The sequence below is a fragment of the Belonocnema kinseyi genome, chromosome 5, assembly GCF_010883055.1.
Source record: "Belonocnema kinseyi isolate 2016_QV_RU_SX_M_011 chromosome 5, B_treatae_v1, whole genome shotgun sequence".
Classification (NCBI taxonomy): Eukaryota; Metazoa; Arthropoda; class Insecta; order Hymenoptera; family Cynipidae; genus Belonocnema; species Belonocnema kinseyi.
In genome coordinates, this window is record NC_046661.1 from 128658367 (window position 1) to 128675113 (window position 16747).

A 16747-nucleotide genomic window follows, 5' to 3' on the forward strand; every position below is an offset into this window, starting at 1 on the left:
GCGTGATAAACTAGCCTCTCAAAGGAGTCAGCCTATTATTAGAGATGAGAGGATGTTTGCTTATCATCTGAATACAACCATTAATCAACAGGATCGACCTAATTTCCAACCACAGATATCAGAATTTCGTGTTGATCCACATGATCGAATCGACCTTCAACTGGCTCGACTTAGGATTGAACCCCAGAGATCAGAGGACAGTTCTGCTTCTAGTTCTGGTGAATATCAAATTACACCGAGGCCTTCCAGGAAGGTCCGAGCACCCTGTATGAGGCACAGGAACAGCAGAAATAATCGGAAATGATATTTAATTAGATAGTATATGAGTGGTAGGTATTTGCCGCGGAGACCGAGGTTGGCAATGCGAGGCAAAGAAAAAAAGTAGTGACCGGCGTGCGAGGCAGGCGAGGCAGTTGTAAGAAAATGATGTAAAAAATGAAAGTGTAAGCAAGTTAATTTTTAAAGGCCAGCAGGCCGAAAAATAAACGTTTATCTACTCTAAAATTATGGTACACTCGAACTCCAAACATACCAGAAGTTAGGAAATGGAAAACTCCAATGATACCACTGTGAATTCAAGGCAGCGCGCGCATACGTGCGTCTGACTCAAATCGGGCAAGAGTAGAGGGGACAAAATTCCGCAAACTCCTGTGGACTCGAAACTCTCGTATCTGTAGAGCACTCGTATCGTCGGAGCTCGTATATTTGGAGTTCGAATGTATATAGTTATTGATGACAATTTACGTGGGATCTTAAAATATATTGTTTTAAATATTATTCTTTACAGTTTTGTATCAACTCAATTAAATCACCTAATGTCATTTTAATTAATTTATGGAGAGTTATTTATAATTATTTAAATTTTCATTTCTATAAAATTGTGCACTCATATGTATTTAAGGCAGTTTGGAACGTATAATCATAATCACCCATAGGTGGTACATTGGGGCCAATTTCAATTTTTGTTTATAAATGCTCGGCATGTAATTTTCCAGTTTTCTTTCAGATTTTCTATAAATTCAAAATGATTGACCTATTAATGCTTTTGTTTGCAAAAATTGTTACCATCTAAAGATACTAAAATAATTGGGTTGAGGAATTTAAAGTGGAATTTTGTTTTGAAGCTTTTATTTTTCAGGGTAGCCATTTTAATCAAGAAAAATAATTTTCAATCATTTTTTACGGTTAAAATGAAACAATTCAGATTATTTTTTTTTAAACTAAAGAATCATTTTTAATTTTCCTATTTAAAATTAAACATCGGTAAATTGCAACATAATTCTTTTTCAATTTTATGCATTGTCCAGATCGAAGGTTAAAAAGATCCACGCTATAATTTTCAATGTTTTTAATTGAAAAATAAATCGACTTATTTGGAATTTTTCTAAATCATATCATTTTATGCAATTTTCAGTAAAAGCATTGAAAGTTGAAAAAATAACCATTTTTTCTAATTGACAATTTTTAAATTTAAAGTTAAATTCTTTTTCGTTTTATTTGTTACAGATTAATATTTTTTCAATTGTTCTTTATACGTTGAATTTTGTTTTGAAATGTTTTTAAATATTCTTTTGAATCATTTTTTAAAAAGAAAAATAATAAAAAATTTTTGCAGGAATCTTAAGTATATTTTTGTATTATCATAAAAGCTTAAAAAATCATTTGGAAACATCAAAATCTTATTGGAATATTTTTAAAAATATATTTTTTCTTTAAAAATTTATGGATTCATTCAAAATTTCAAATTGTTTTTTAATCATTTTCAATTTGCATACGAATCCTACTAAAATTTTTTTGCATAATTTTATTTTCAAATTTGTAGAATCTTTTCAACTTTTAAATTATTTTAAAAATTCTTTTAAAGACTTCTAAATATATTTTTAAAAAATTCGAATATTTAATAAAATTTTTAATAAGACCTGAAAAATTTTAAAAAGCATTAAAATCTTACAGATTACTTTTTTTGACCATTTTGGAAATCTTTTAAAATCTTTTAAAATACGCTTTGAAAATACTTCCGGGATGTATAAAAAATAGTTTATTTTGCTAACCGGAAATATGAATTTTCAATAAAAATGTAAATGCTCAATTAAAGATAATAGTTTAATTACCATCCAAATAGTTGTATGTGAATATTTATATGAAATTTCAACTAACAAGATTAATCTTCTACAAAAAATTAAGACTTTTTATAACAAGAGTTTTTAAACAAATAGTTTAATTTGCATTAAAAAACAATTTAACCATAAAGAAAATAGTTAAATTATCAATCAAATTAAGTTATAACTAAAAAAAATCATTTTTATCCAAGAAGAGTCATTTTCAATAAAAAAAATTTTAAATAAGAAAATTAATTTTCTACCAAAGTATATGAACTTTTAGCAATAAAATTAATTTGCAGAATCAAAGTTTAACTTTCAACCAAAGAAATGAAATTCCAATTAAAATATGAATGTTGCGCCAAAAAAATTATTTTTTAACGAAGTCGATTAACAAAAATGTTTAACAAAAAAGAAAAGACTAACAAAAAACAGTTGAATCCTTAAACAGAGAGTAGTTTACTTTCAAGTAAACAGTAGCATTTTTATTCGCAAAGATGAAATGTTTACTAAAACAGATGAATTTGCAAATCAAAAATATAATTAAATTCTCTACGAAGATTATTCTTGAATTTTGAAACCAAAAAGACGATGCTTCATTTAAAAAGTTGCATTTTTAATAAGAAAGGATAACTTTTCTTTTAATTGTTGAATTATTTTACAAACAGTTGTATTTTTATCCAAGAAAGATGCCATTTTCACTCAAATAGATGCATTTTTGAATTAAAAAAACAAATTATCAAAAAAATAGATGAATTTTCAACCAAAAATGATTTTAGTTTAAACTTTTGGCATTAAAATATAAATTTAAATAAATAAATCAATTTTCTGTGAAACTATTGGTATTTTTGAGCAAAAAGAAGAATTAAAAAAAAATTGAATTTTTAATGAAAAAGGATATTTTGTTTAAATTTTTTATTTTTCTTTCCTACATTAATATTTAAAATTCAGAATCAGAAGCTTTTAATATTTTTCAATGGTGTCATAAATTTAATTTAAAAATGTCTAGACATTTCCGTAAATTTATGAAAATTTTTAGTCATTCATGGTAATTTTACTGGTAAATATAGCAAATTACCATAAATTACCAAAAATGAAGTTTTAAATATGATTCTAAATTTCCGAAAATTTATTAAATTCTTTTGTAATTTATAGTACTATTGAAGATCATTTATGGTGACTTACCGTAAATTGCTAAAATAAAATTTTAAAATGACTAGAATATTCTGGACATTTATGGTCATTTATGGTTATTTTAAGGGGAAAATGGAAACTTACCACAAATCACCCAAAATTCTATTTTAAACATTTTTATAAACTTATGGAAATTTATAAAAGTTTTTGATAATTTGTGGTGATATTACAGCTAATTTATTGTAACATACCATAAATTGCCAAAAATCCATTCAAGAATGTTTATCAATTCTAGGAAATTTATGGAAATTTTCTGTCATTTAAGGTCATTTCACAGGTAAATTTGTCAACTTTCCATAAAGTAGACAGAATTTAATTTGGAAGATTTTTCTAAATTTACGGTAATTAATTAAATTTCTCGGTAATTTAAGGTTATATTACAGTGGCACTATTATAGGTAATTTATGGTAACTTCCCATAAATTTTTTATAATTCAAATTAAAAATGTTTAGAAATTTCCGAAAATTTATGGCAATTTTACAGGTAAATATAGTAACATAATATAAATTGCCTAAAATTCAATTATAAACGTTTAATAAATTTCTGGAAAGGTTTATATTCCCTGAAAATTATATAAATTTTCGGTCAGTTATGGTAATTTTACAGGCAAATATGTCGATTTAACATAAGTTGTTCAAAAGTCTATTTAAAATAATTTTATAAATTCAGGAAAATTATAAAATTCTTTGGTAATCTATGGTTACTTACCATAAATTGTCCGAAATTCAATTTATAAATTTCGATAAATTTCCGGAAATTTATCGACTTTTTAAGCTGTTTGTGGTAGTTTTTAAGGCAAGTATGGTAATTTACCATAAATTAATCGAAATTATATTTTCAACATTTTTGTACATTTCTGGAAGTTTATTAATTTATTCAGTAATTTATAGCAATATTATAAGTAATTATGATATCTTGTCATAAATTTTTAAAAATTAAATTGAAAAATGTTTATAAACTTCCAGAAATTTATGAACATTTTAGTACTTTATTACAATTTTACAGGTAAGTATAGAGGTATATACAGTATAGACAGTATATATATTTTATAGGTAAGTATGTTAACTTAACATAAATGATTTAAAATTCAATTTAAAATATTTTTATAGATTTCCAAAAATTTATGAAATATGCTGGTCATTAATGGTAACTTACAATAAATTGTCATAAAATTAATCAAAAAATGTTTCTAGATTTTTGGATAATTTATGTTAATTTTAGAGTTAAAAATGGTAACTTACCACAAATCGCCTAATATTCAATTTAGCAATGTTTATAAATTTCCGGATAATTTATGGCAATTTTAAGGTCACATAGAGTAACTTACCATAAATTACATCAAATGAAATTTATGGAAATTGGCCATCAATTACCTAGAATATTAGCAATATTAAAAATTTCATAAATTTCTAGAAGTTTATAAAAATGCTTGAAATTAAATTTTGGGTAATTTATGGCAAGTTACGATAAATTACCCTCAAAATGACCTAAATCATGCTTCCTTTAGTCCAAATCTAATATGAGCTGAAATGATGACTGTATTTCGAGAAATTTGTGAAATCATTCATTTTTTCTAAAAAATATCATATGCGCCAAGAGAAAGAGGGACTTTTTTCTCTAGGTGCATAATATAGCAAATAATAGCAAAGCTATATCACGACTTTTGAATGACTTACGTATTCATAAATTAATTATAGTTAAAATTTTATTTAAACAATGCTTTTCAGTCCAACAATTGGTAAAGCATTATAGATTTCTTCGTTACCCACCGAGTAGGGCCTAATGTTAAAATAGTTAATTGTGTTTTTTGTCACTGATTCTACGTTTGGTACCAGGTCGCTCGTTGTTGTTTTTCTTCGCACAGCTGAAAAGGTGACATTTTTAGTAGATTACAAAAAAAAAAATATTATCAAGATTTATCTGCAACTTATTTTATTTTGTCTCCCGTATTATTAACAAATTATTAGAATAGTTTAACAATTTTATTTGGGTTTTTTTCCTTTTTTAGAACTTTTGAACCAATTAGCAATCCTGGGTGTACTAAAATATCCAGCAGGTCCCGAAGAGGGTTCAGCACGTCCAGAAGATTCAGAATGGGTATTCACATTTCTGGGATTTCTAACAGGGGTATCAAGCTTCATACCAGACATTAGAAGGTCGACTCGATCAAGCAAATCAACATTGCGAGATCGGATGGGTTGAGAATTATGTAGAGTCGTGAAATCGACGGGTGGGACATTGTTATGAAGCAATGCGATCTGATTGGGATTAACAGGAAATGTGCTTGAGTTTCCATAATGTAAAAGATTACCGTTTGCATCAAAGATTGGTCCGAAAAAATCAGGAACTGGACTCTCACCTACATTCTGTGAATGATGACTCTGTTCATTGAATACTGGGCCGGAATTATGATGAAATGTCCTATTGTCTACATTATGCATATAAGGATTGGGTACATCGAACATTGGACTCAAATTATGATGCGTTTGGTTCTCGTATACATTCTGCATATGATGACCCTGATCAGCGACGATGGTACCGGAATTATCATTAAATGGGCTTTCGTCAATATTCTGCATAAGTTGATTGTGTTGATATAAATTGGAGCCAGAATCACGAGGCTCTCGCCTCTGGCCTTGAGACTGTATAATATTACCGTATTGATCATAGCGTGGGCCGGAATAATAAAGCAACGGGCTTTGGTTTACAAGCTGTATCAGAGTATTAGAATTTTGAGGAGTTCCTCGTTCTTGATTCAACTTAATTATTCCAGAAATAGCAGCTCCAATGGCCCACTCTTTATCTACAGTTTCTGCATTCGCAACAGCCCATTTGCCTACAAAATATAACCATTCATCGTCCTCCTTGCTCTTTATTTTCCAATGTGCTTCTCTTACTGTGGGCTCCCGTAATAAAGTAATTTTCCATTTTATAGAGTATGGCTCAAGTCGTCCTTCGAACTCATTTGCAAAGAGTATACCTTTAAACCTTCTTTCTTCACCTGCAGGAACCCTGAGTCCTTCTATATAGGGTAAAGGAGGAGGAAAAGATGCAATGCCACTTTCAGCAGGTTGACTATTGTTAGCAGGATGGCTACTTTCAGCAGGATGGTTACCATCAGTACTTCTTACACGAACAGGTCTGCTATGTTCATCAGGCATCCTGTTCTTACCTCTGCGTGAACTTGATTCTGTAAAATTACAATACAATTAATTAAACAAAAAATTTAAACACAGTGGGTCCAAAAGGTCTGTAAATACCTGAATAACTGTCCAGATAAAATATTATTAAAATGCGTCAAGGTCATTCTTGGAGTAGCATTTAACGAGAAATCAAATAATGACCTTCAATTTCACTCTGAACTTGACCTTCAAGGTAAACTTTTATAAAAATGTAAACCTCCAATTTTTAAAATAGGTAATCGAAAGAACGAAACATTTTACGTTTAAATGTATGCTCAGGCCAAAGGTCAGGTGTGACTTTGCAGCTCTGCTGAAGGTCATTCAAAATTAGGCAAGGCCCAGATTGAGTTAATGGGATGGTTCTGCATTTCCTCAGCTCAAGTTCATAATTTAACGAGAAATCCAATTGTGACCTTCAATTTGGCTCTAAACTTGACCTTCAATTCAGCTCTTAACTTGAGCTTCAAGGTCATTTCAAGGTCAAATTTTTGTCTTTATATGGGAAGCCCTATTTTCGAGATCAGTAATAGAAAGAACAAGAAATTTCCTTAGGTCAAGGTTATTCTTGGAGTACCTTTAACAAGAAATTCAATTGCGACCTTTAAGCTGGCTCTAAGCTTGACTTTAAAGGTCATTTAAAGGTCAAATTTGTGTTTTCATATTGGAAGCTCTATTTTTGATATCGGTGATAGAAAGAACAAGAAATTAATTGTTTATATATGTAACGGTGTCACAGGTCAGGTGTAACTTTGCAGCTCTGCTGAAGGTCAGTCAAACCTAAGCAAGGCCCGACTTGGGTTAACGGGAAGGTTCTGCATTTCCTCAGCTTAAGGTCATTATTGGAGTCCCTTTAAGAAGAAATCCAATTAAGACCTTCAAATTAGCTTTAAACCTGACCTTCAAGGTCATTTTAAGGTCAAATTTGTGTTTTATATGGAAAGCCCTATTTTTGACATAGGTAATAGAAAGAACAAGAAAGTAACAGTTTAAATATGTAAAGGGGTCATAGCTCAGGTGTGACTTTGCAGGACTGCTAAAGGTAAAATTTGATTTTAAACACAACTATCAAGGTCATTTAAAGATATGTTTTCTGTTATAAAATTGGAACCCCAATTTTTGCGGTCAGTAATTAAATGAGGGGAAAATCTTACCCATGAATATGTACTCAGGTCATAGGTCTTCTTTGTTTGAACGACAAAGTTATGTTACACTTTACAATGCAAAGTTACACCTGGCCTGAGTACATAGTTAAACGTAAGCGTTCCCGCTTTTTCGATATCTGATGTGCAAAATAAGTGTTCCCATTTAAAAACATAAAGCAGACCTTAAAAAGACCTTTAAGGTCAAGTTAGAGGTAAAATCAAGGTCGCAATTGGATTTCTTGTTTAAATTGACTCAAAGAATGGCCTTGACTCATTTTAATAATATTTTATCTGGACAGTTATTCAGGTGTTTCCAGACTTTTTGGACACCTTGTATATCGAGCTAATTTTTTTGAACGCACCAGTATAAAATTGTATAAATTTATCTGAACAGGAACAAAAGGGATAGTTTAACTATTATTATTTAATATATTTAACTCTTTGTTGAAATTTTTTTATAAATAATTTTTCAATGAAAATTTAACTAATCCATGTTTGGTTAAATATTGGTTTTCTTCAGTTAAAAATTCAACTATTTGGTTGAAAATGTTTGTAATATATAGAAACTCTTCTTTCGTGTTAGAATATTAATCTTCTTGGTGACTAATTTATCTTTTTGAATGAAAATTTAACGATTCCATTGAAAATTCAACTGTTATGTCTGAAAAAATTTCTCTTGGAAGGAAATTCATCTTTTTTTGGCTTGAAAATTCAACTGTTTTGTTAAATATTTGTTGTTTTTCGTTGTAGACCATTGTTGAAAATTCAGCCTTGTTGTTAAAAAACACAATCCTTTGGTTAAAAATTAGTATTTTTTGTTAAATTTTATTGTTTTCTGTTAAAGATGTTTGAAATATCAACAATTACATTTCTCGTTAAAAATTCGCCTTTTGTAATGGAATACAATTCAACTAAGTAATTGGGAGTGGAACTACTTTTCTATTATGTTTAAGATTTATCATTTTAGTTAGAAAATAAAGTATTAGATTAAATTTTTTTTTACTTATGGTAGAAATTTATTTCTTTATAATTGGCAAACTGAAATTGTTTGATAAAAAATGCAGGTATTTTGTTAGAATTTTGTTGACAATTTCTTACGAAAGAGTGGGCCTTTATTCATGTGATACATTTTAAAATCATAAATTACCGACCGTTCCATGTTCTTTTTTCCGCCAATTTGAAAACGGGGAAATTGAAATATCGTGTTAATTTTATTTTAAATGATATTTTATATTATGAAGAAGGTCTGTCTGGTCAATTAAACTTGCTATATTATTGTTAAACATACATTTTTAATTATAATGTTCATGTCAAAGCCTTATATTTTATATTATTTGATTATGATAGCTGACCACATGGCATTTTCATTCACTAATTGCAAGCGTCTGCAGCATTTTTCCTTGACCAAAAAGGAAGAAAATAGGAATGCAATAGTATATATTGTATAAAAAATAACAATATATGATTTCCGATTCAAATAAAATAATTAAAATGTAGTAAATGAGCGAGGTGACCAGATAGCAGAAGTGTTTTTCTCCTAGCGGAGATAACTATTGGAGACTAATTAAAATATTTATGTTGATAAATTGTTGACAGTTGTGAAGTTCAAATAGTAAAGTTGCATATAGTATTTTTAAATTAATAAAAAAATGCTTGGTGTTGCTATAATAAAATCCCGTTAATTTGTAGGATGTCTGAAACTTTGATTTCTTAAATTAATGTACTTTTTGAGATTTTTGCTTGTATCTTAATTCATTTCTTAAGATTCTTTCCTGTATTTTGAATCCTTTGATTCGAAATTTGAATTTTCTATTTCTTCACTGTATTTTTTGCAAAGTCAAACTAAATTATCAAGTCTTATAAAAATGGTTTGGATCGAAATTTGAATTTTCTATTTTTCCACGGTACTTTGTAAAATTAAATTAAAATGACAAGTTCCACTAAAAAATGGAAGAAATAAATTTTTGTATAACTTTAAAAAAATTCTAATTCCTTTTATGAGTATTTTCCAAGTATTTTGATTGGCTTGAATCGAAATTGGAATTTTTTATTTTTCCACTGTATTTTCGTATAATTAAACTACATTGTCAAGCCCTACAAAAAAATGGATAAAATTAAATTTGGTAGGATTTTCATGATTTATGAATTTTTCTTGTGTGTTGAATCGCTTAGATTAAAATTTGAATTTTCTATTTTTCCACTGTATTTTCGTCATTTGTACCTGTATTTTGAATCATTTGGATCAAAATTTGACTATTCTATTTTTCCATGATATTTTCATAAAATTAAATTAAAATTTTAAATCCAATAAAAAAAAAATTTTCATAAAATTTTTAGAAAGGTTAAAAGTTATAATTCATTTTTGAGATTTTTTCCTGATTTTTAAGTCGTTTCGATCACAATTAAAATTTTGAAAATTTCCACGGTATTTTCGTGAAATTAAACTAAATTGTCAAATTCCCGAAAAAATTGTTAAACTAAAATTATTATTTATTACTTTTCAAAAGTTATAATTCCTACTTGAGATTTTTCAACGTATTTCGATTCATTTAAATCCAAAATTTAAATGTTCTATACATACATTTTTTTAGAAATTTTCTAAAATTACAATCCCTTTTCTGAGATTTGTTCCTGCATTTCGAATCGATCAAATCAAAGTTTAAATTTTCAAATTTTCCACTGTCTTTTCGTCAAATTAAAGTAAAATAATTTATTATTTTTTCCTGTATTTTGAATCTTTTGGATCAAAATTTCAAATTTTAAAATTTCCGCGTTATTTTTTAAAAATTAAACTAAATTGTCAAGTCCCAAAAAATACGGTTAAAATAACATTATTATTCAGGACTTTTCAAAAGTTATAATTCCTTTTTGAGATTTTTTCACGTATTTGGAACGTTTGGATTGAAATTTCCATTTTTCCACTGTGTTTTCGTAAAACTAAACTAAATTTTCAAGTCTTAAAAAAAACAGTTAAAATAAAATTTGTTAGGACTTTTCAAAAGTTATAATTCTTTTTTGAGATTTTTCCTAATATTTTAAATCGTTTGGATCGAATAGCCTATATTGGCTATTTATATTTGCCGATCCTCCATCGATGCTTGGCCCCGTATCGGCACTTTATTGCACCAAGTCTCACTTTTAGTATGGGGAACCATGTTTCACGAGGATCAGCCAAAGTCTGGCCCAGTGACGGCACATTACTGAGCCAAGTGTCATTTTTACCACGGCAAACCGTGTTGTATTTAAATCGGCCCAATGTTGAGCCAGTGCTGGCAGTCTATATTGGTTATTTATATTTGCCGATTTTCCACCGATACTTGACCCAAAATCGGCACTTTGTTTCGCTAAGTCGCAGTTTTAGCACCTAATAAACAAATCTTACACGTATGATAAAAAAAAATTTATTGAAAAAGTGTCAAAGTTCACGATGAAATTTGTTAGTTTTGTCATTAAATTTTTTTAATGTTTATGAAAAATTACATTTCCTGTCATTGCAAAAAGTTGTAAAGCAGGCTACAACGGAAAAAATGAAATATTACGCCAAGAAAAATTGTAATCGATTTAAATTATTTATTAAAAAATTATTGTATTGATATTGCTGTTAACAATTCGTGTATTTTACATTTACACAAGGTCGCATAATAATAAATAATCAGAAAAAGAGAGCTTAAAATTTGGTTCTTTAACTTTTCTGAACTGCAGCTTATGAGAATGGTTTTTTCACATATTTTCAATTCGTCGGTTTAGCGGGGTGGTTAGCACGCCCGAATGCTAGGCGATAGATTTTTAGGTATATAGATGTAGGTTCGATACCCCCGTAGCGTTAGAAATTTTATTTGTTATATAATGTTCAAAATGTAATATATATATTCAATCTAAACAGGATCCTTAATATTTATATTCAAAGTTCTCGCAATCAATTAATATTTCTTTTTTAAATATCTTTTTTGTCATATCCTTAGATCGTAGCCAGTGTTGGGCCGACAATGGCAGCCAAGCCGTGGCTGCCAAGTCAAGGCCATAGTTATTCCGATCACAAATTTAACAATAAGGATGTAAATTTGCCTGTTTGTGTAAATTGAAAATTCACGTATTTAAAAAAAAACTACTTTTTTTAAAGATATCGATGTTTTTTGTGTAAAATATTTTTTTTTTACTTAATCTCATTCTTGAAATTAAAATAAAAAAAATATAAAAATTAATTTTTGTCATAGAAGTTTGATCATTTTAATTAAAATTTATTCCTATGGTCCAAAAATGAGATATTTAATTGAAAACTTGTTTTTTCTTTGAAAGAAAAGAATTTTTTACCGAAAATCTAAATGATTTATTAAATTTTTTTTTTATGAAAATTATTTTTTTGTCGGCAAAAAAAAACAACTATTTTTCCGGCTAAAAAATAGGTGACGCCTCTATTCTGCAACTGCAGCTGTTTTTTGTTGTTTGGTAATAGTTACATTTTTACCAGAAAATTTAACTTATATTTTTGGACGAAATTGTATTTTTTTAAAATGAAAATCCAACTATTTGGTTAAAAATAAATATTTTTTATCCGGAAATTTAACTACGTGTTTCAAAATGTATTTACTCTTTAAAAGAAAAATCCTTCTTTTGTAGCAAATTGTTCATCATAGTAGAAAATTCATATTTTTGGTATATACCTATAATTCAACTATTCAAGTCGAAGTTTCATAATTTGATTTCGAAGTTCATCTCTTTGATTGTAAATATAATTGTTCATTTTTTGTAGAAAATTTAGATATACTAGTTCAAAATTCAACAATTTGAATGATAATTTGTCTTTTTTAATTAAAATTTAACTATATCGTTGAAAATCCGCATACATTGTTAAAAAATCTACTTTTTTTCTTTTAAAATTATCTTTTTTAAACTTGGCTGAAAGTTATACTGTCTGATTACAATTTATTTTTGGTTGAAGATTCATCATTTGAAATAAAAATTAATTTCTTTGGTTGAACATTTATTTTATGACTAAAAATTTAACTATTCAATTTTTGGTTAAAAAATTATCTTTCGTTGAAAAATCATCTTTTTTGGTAAAAGCGAATCTTCTGTGTTGGAAATTCATTTTTTTAAAGTTTCAATTATTCTAGTAAAAAAAATTGTTACACTTGAAAATTTATCTTTCCGTCTTAAAATTCCTCCATTTCGAAAACAAAGATTAAAAATTTTATTTAAAATTCATCACTTTGTTTAAAAATGTTTAGAACTCTTCTTGACAATGATATTTTTGGGAAAATTTGTTGTTGTTGTTATTGTGAAAACTAAAGTAACTTATTCCAATTGCTTATTCCATAGTTATGATTAAAAATTCATTTGTTTGGTTGAGCATTAATTTTTTAATTGAACGTTTAATTATTTAAGTTTTGATGGACAATTTATCTTTTTTAGTAAAAATTAATTTTTTGCTGTTGAAAATGCAACTGTTTCAGTTGAAGATTAATTGTTTTTGGTCAGAACTCATCTTTATTATTTATAATTCAGCTATTCCAGTTAAAGATTCATCATTTTAGTTGAAAATTCATCAATTAGGTTGAAAAGTTAACTATTTTTTTGAAAATCCATTTTATTTGTTAATTTTAATTCAAGTTAGTTTTTTCAAATGAAAGTTCAACTATTCCATTCTTTGTTATAAACTGATATTTTTTATTGGGAAATTTAAGTATTTGTTTCAAAACTAATTTATTTTTCAATTTTTTTATCTGTTGTGTTGATCAATGTTTAGAATAAACTTAATGAACTGAAATAAATATTTTTCGTTTAGCGGCAAATATGAAAATATGCATTCTTCTCTGAAATGTAGAATACAAGCTTTTAATTTTAAATTCAGAATTTGTGTATTCTATGCGTACTTTGAATTAAGAATTGTTAAATTTAAGTGTATTGAACATTTTTATTTTTATCTGATTGTTTAAGTTTCTTTTTTCAGGTATATACTAAAAGAAATCTAAAATCTGAAGAATTGAGAGTTTCTTTTGATATTTTTTATCGCGGCTGACTTATTGAATATGATTAAGCTGACTCATTATATTCATTATTTCAATAATTTTGCTCAATTTTGAAAAATGATATCTACTTTACCTACAATTGCAAAGTAAATGAGTTAAAATAATTATCTTTTTTCAGGAGGGAGTTTCGTCAGTGAAACATAATTTCACTTGAAACAGGGAATTTTTGTTTTATTTTTCGTTTACCTTTTTCATTAAACTTCATCTACTTGCAGTTAAAAGTTAAAAACTTTTTTTAAAAATTAATTTCTTTTGTTATGATATTATAGATTGAAAATCAATTTTTCAACTAAAAATTTTACTATTCCATTAGGAAATTTAACTATTTTTCTGAAAATGAGATTTTTTGGCTTAAGAATTAGTTTTTTAACGGAAAATTCAACTATTCTATTGTTGGTTACAATTTTATTTTTATTTATTTTATTAACTGAAAGTTTAAAAATTGAAAGAATTTAATATGAAATTTAATAGGATACCTGTCATGTTTTAAGAGCATTTTAGGCTCCGAAGTCGAGAAGCGATTTACTCTCGAGTATCAATATTTAACTTAAAATAAGAATTTGGAATATACGGAACGAATATGTAAAATAAATAGGGATTACGAAAATATTAAAAATAAGGTCCTAGTTCAAAATAATCTAATGTAGTTTAATTTCACTAAACGGAAACAGAAATTTTTTGAAATCTTCAAAAATTGTTTGATTCGTTATTGAAAGCTCAACTGTTTTATTGAAATGCCTTATATTTTGGTCGAAAATTTAATAGTTTGTTGAATATGTTTCTTGGTCTTAGAGTGTTTCTATTTGGTTATAAATGTAACTATTTGGCTATTAGTTCATTTTTTAGGTAAAAATTAAGGCTTCATTTAGAATTGATCTCTTTGGGATTAAAAGTCCAATTTTGTCACAACCCTTCAAATTTTTAACTTAAATTATCAACGTTGAAATTTATTAAGCATGACAATAAATCTTAACATCTGGATACTAGTAAGGGCCTTAATATTTTCTCAACATCATTAAAGAATCTAAACAAACTTTCTATGAATAAATACTCAACTTTTTGGATTCAAATGTAATTGTATTAAATAACCATTAATAAGAAATTATTAATGATGAAGTAATGATAATTATTCATGCAATATTTTGCTCAAAATTTTAACTGGAATTCTCATGACCAAAAATGATCTCATATTCTTACACATATTTGTAATTATTGTCAGAAATTTCCTTTTTTAAGACCAAAATCTCAGAAAGATTTTGAAATGTTGAGAAATATTTTGACATTCTAAAAGACCTTTTATATCTAAAAAAATATCGAAGCTTCCAAAGTCAGGGATGTTGAGAAAAAATAGCAAAGATAAGAGATTCTTCTGTAAGAAATAACTGTAAAAAATAATTAGGGCTGCCACACAGTCACTATTAGTCACAATTTTTCTCAAATTATGTCTTAGTCACTTTTTAAAATTAAAAGATAACATTAGTCGCTTTTCATTCAATAAATGAACTAATAGGTTAATCGCTATTCAATTCAGGTTCATACGTATTTCTGAATTTAATTTATTCCACGTGTAAAATTACTCAGTGTGTCATATTACCCAACGCTCAATATTGCACCCAAATATACACATCGAAATGCATTTAAAAAATTCAAATGAATTTTTAATTTTAGCTTAATTTTAATCGAAAGAAATACCTAATTTTTTTAGTTTAAATAATCAGAAGAATTCAAAAGGCTCAAGATAATATAAAGCATTTAAAGAATCATAAATTTTTAAAAGAATTCAAATGAATTTTTCATAATTTTGAGTTGGTAATTTCTATCTAAAGTTATACATCAACCTCTCGGTTTCAGCCCCCCCTCCCCGTTTTCGGCCTTCATGGATCTGTTGGCTCACGCAGTTTCTAAGAGGAGGACGTTCAGGCGACTCCGGTTTAGTTACAAGGTAAGTGCGAGGCAACCCCCGAAGCTGGACTGAAAGCGTGAGTTTGATGTGCGACACTTAATTTTTTAATTCAAACAATTTAAAAAATTTAAAGGGGGTGTTCTAGTTTCGTTCCAGGATTTGAGCCTATGTTTCAAAATTTACTGCAAAGAAACTACACATGATAGTTGGAAACGTTTTTTGCTATTTATTGATATATTGTTCGACTCGTAAAAATGAAATTTAATAAAATTGTTTTCACACCTGACACCTTAAAGCATCCTTGACCGCACAACTGCAAATATATCACTGTCGACTTTGTGGTAAGGTTTTGGCTTTTTGAATTGCATAACGAAACAGTGAAATGTGTCTTGCTTTCAATGGCGACATATTGACTAAGTCCTGCTCATGTCTCCTTAATTGGCTATATATTTACTAAGTCCTGCTCGTGTATTGCCTCAATTGGTCGGGTATTGGCTAAGTTTTGTTCATATCTTGTCTTAATTGGCCGGATATTGACTAATTTCTGATTATAGCTTGCCTTTATTGGCCGGACATTGACTAAGCTCTGCTCATGTTTTGCCTTAATTGACCGGATATTGATTAAGTCCTGCTCATGTCTTGCATTAATTGGCCGGATATTGACTAATTTCTGATTATGGATTGCCTTACTTGGGCGGATATTGACTAACTTCTGCTAATGTGTTGCCTTTATTGGCCGGATAATGACTAAGCTCTGCTTATATCTTGCCTTAATTGGCAGGGTATTTACTAAGTCCTACTCACATCTTGCCTTAATTGTCCGGATATTTACTCAGTCCTACTCACGGCTTGCCTTAATTGGCCGGATATTTATTAAGTCCTGCTCATGTTTTGCCTTAATTGTCCGGATATTTACTCAGTCCTACTCACGTCTTGCCTTAATTGGCCGGATATTTATTAAGTCCTGCTCATGTTTTGCCTTAATGGGCCGGATATTTACTCAGTTCTGCTCATGTCTTGCCTTCATTGGCCGGATATTGACTAATTTCTGATTATGGCTTGCCTTAATTGGCCGGATATTTACTCAGTTCTACTAATGTCTTGCCTTCATTGGTCGGATATTAAATAAGTTCTGCTTATGTCTTGCCTTAATTGACCGGATATTGACTAAGCTCTGCTCATGTTTTGCCTTAATTGA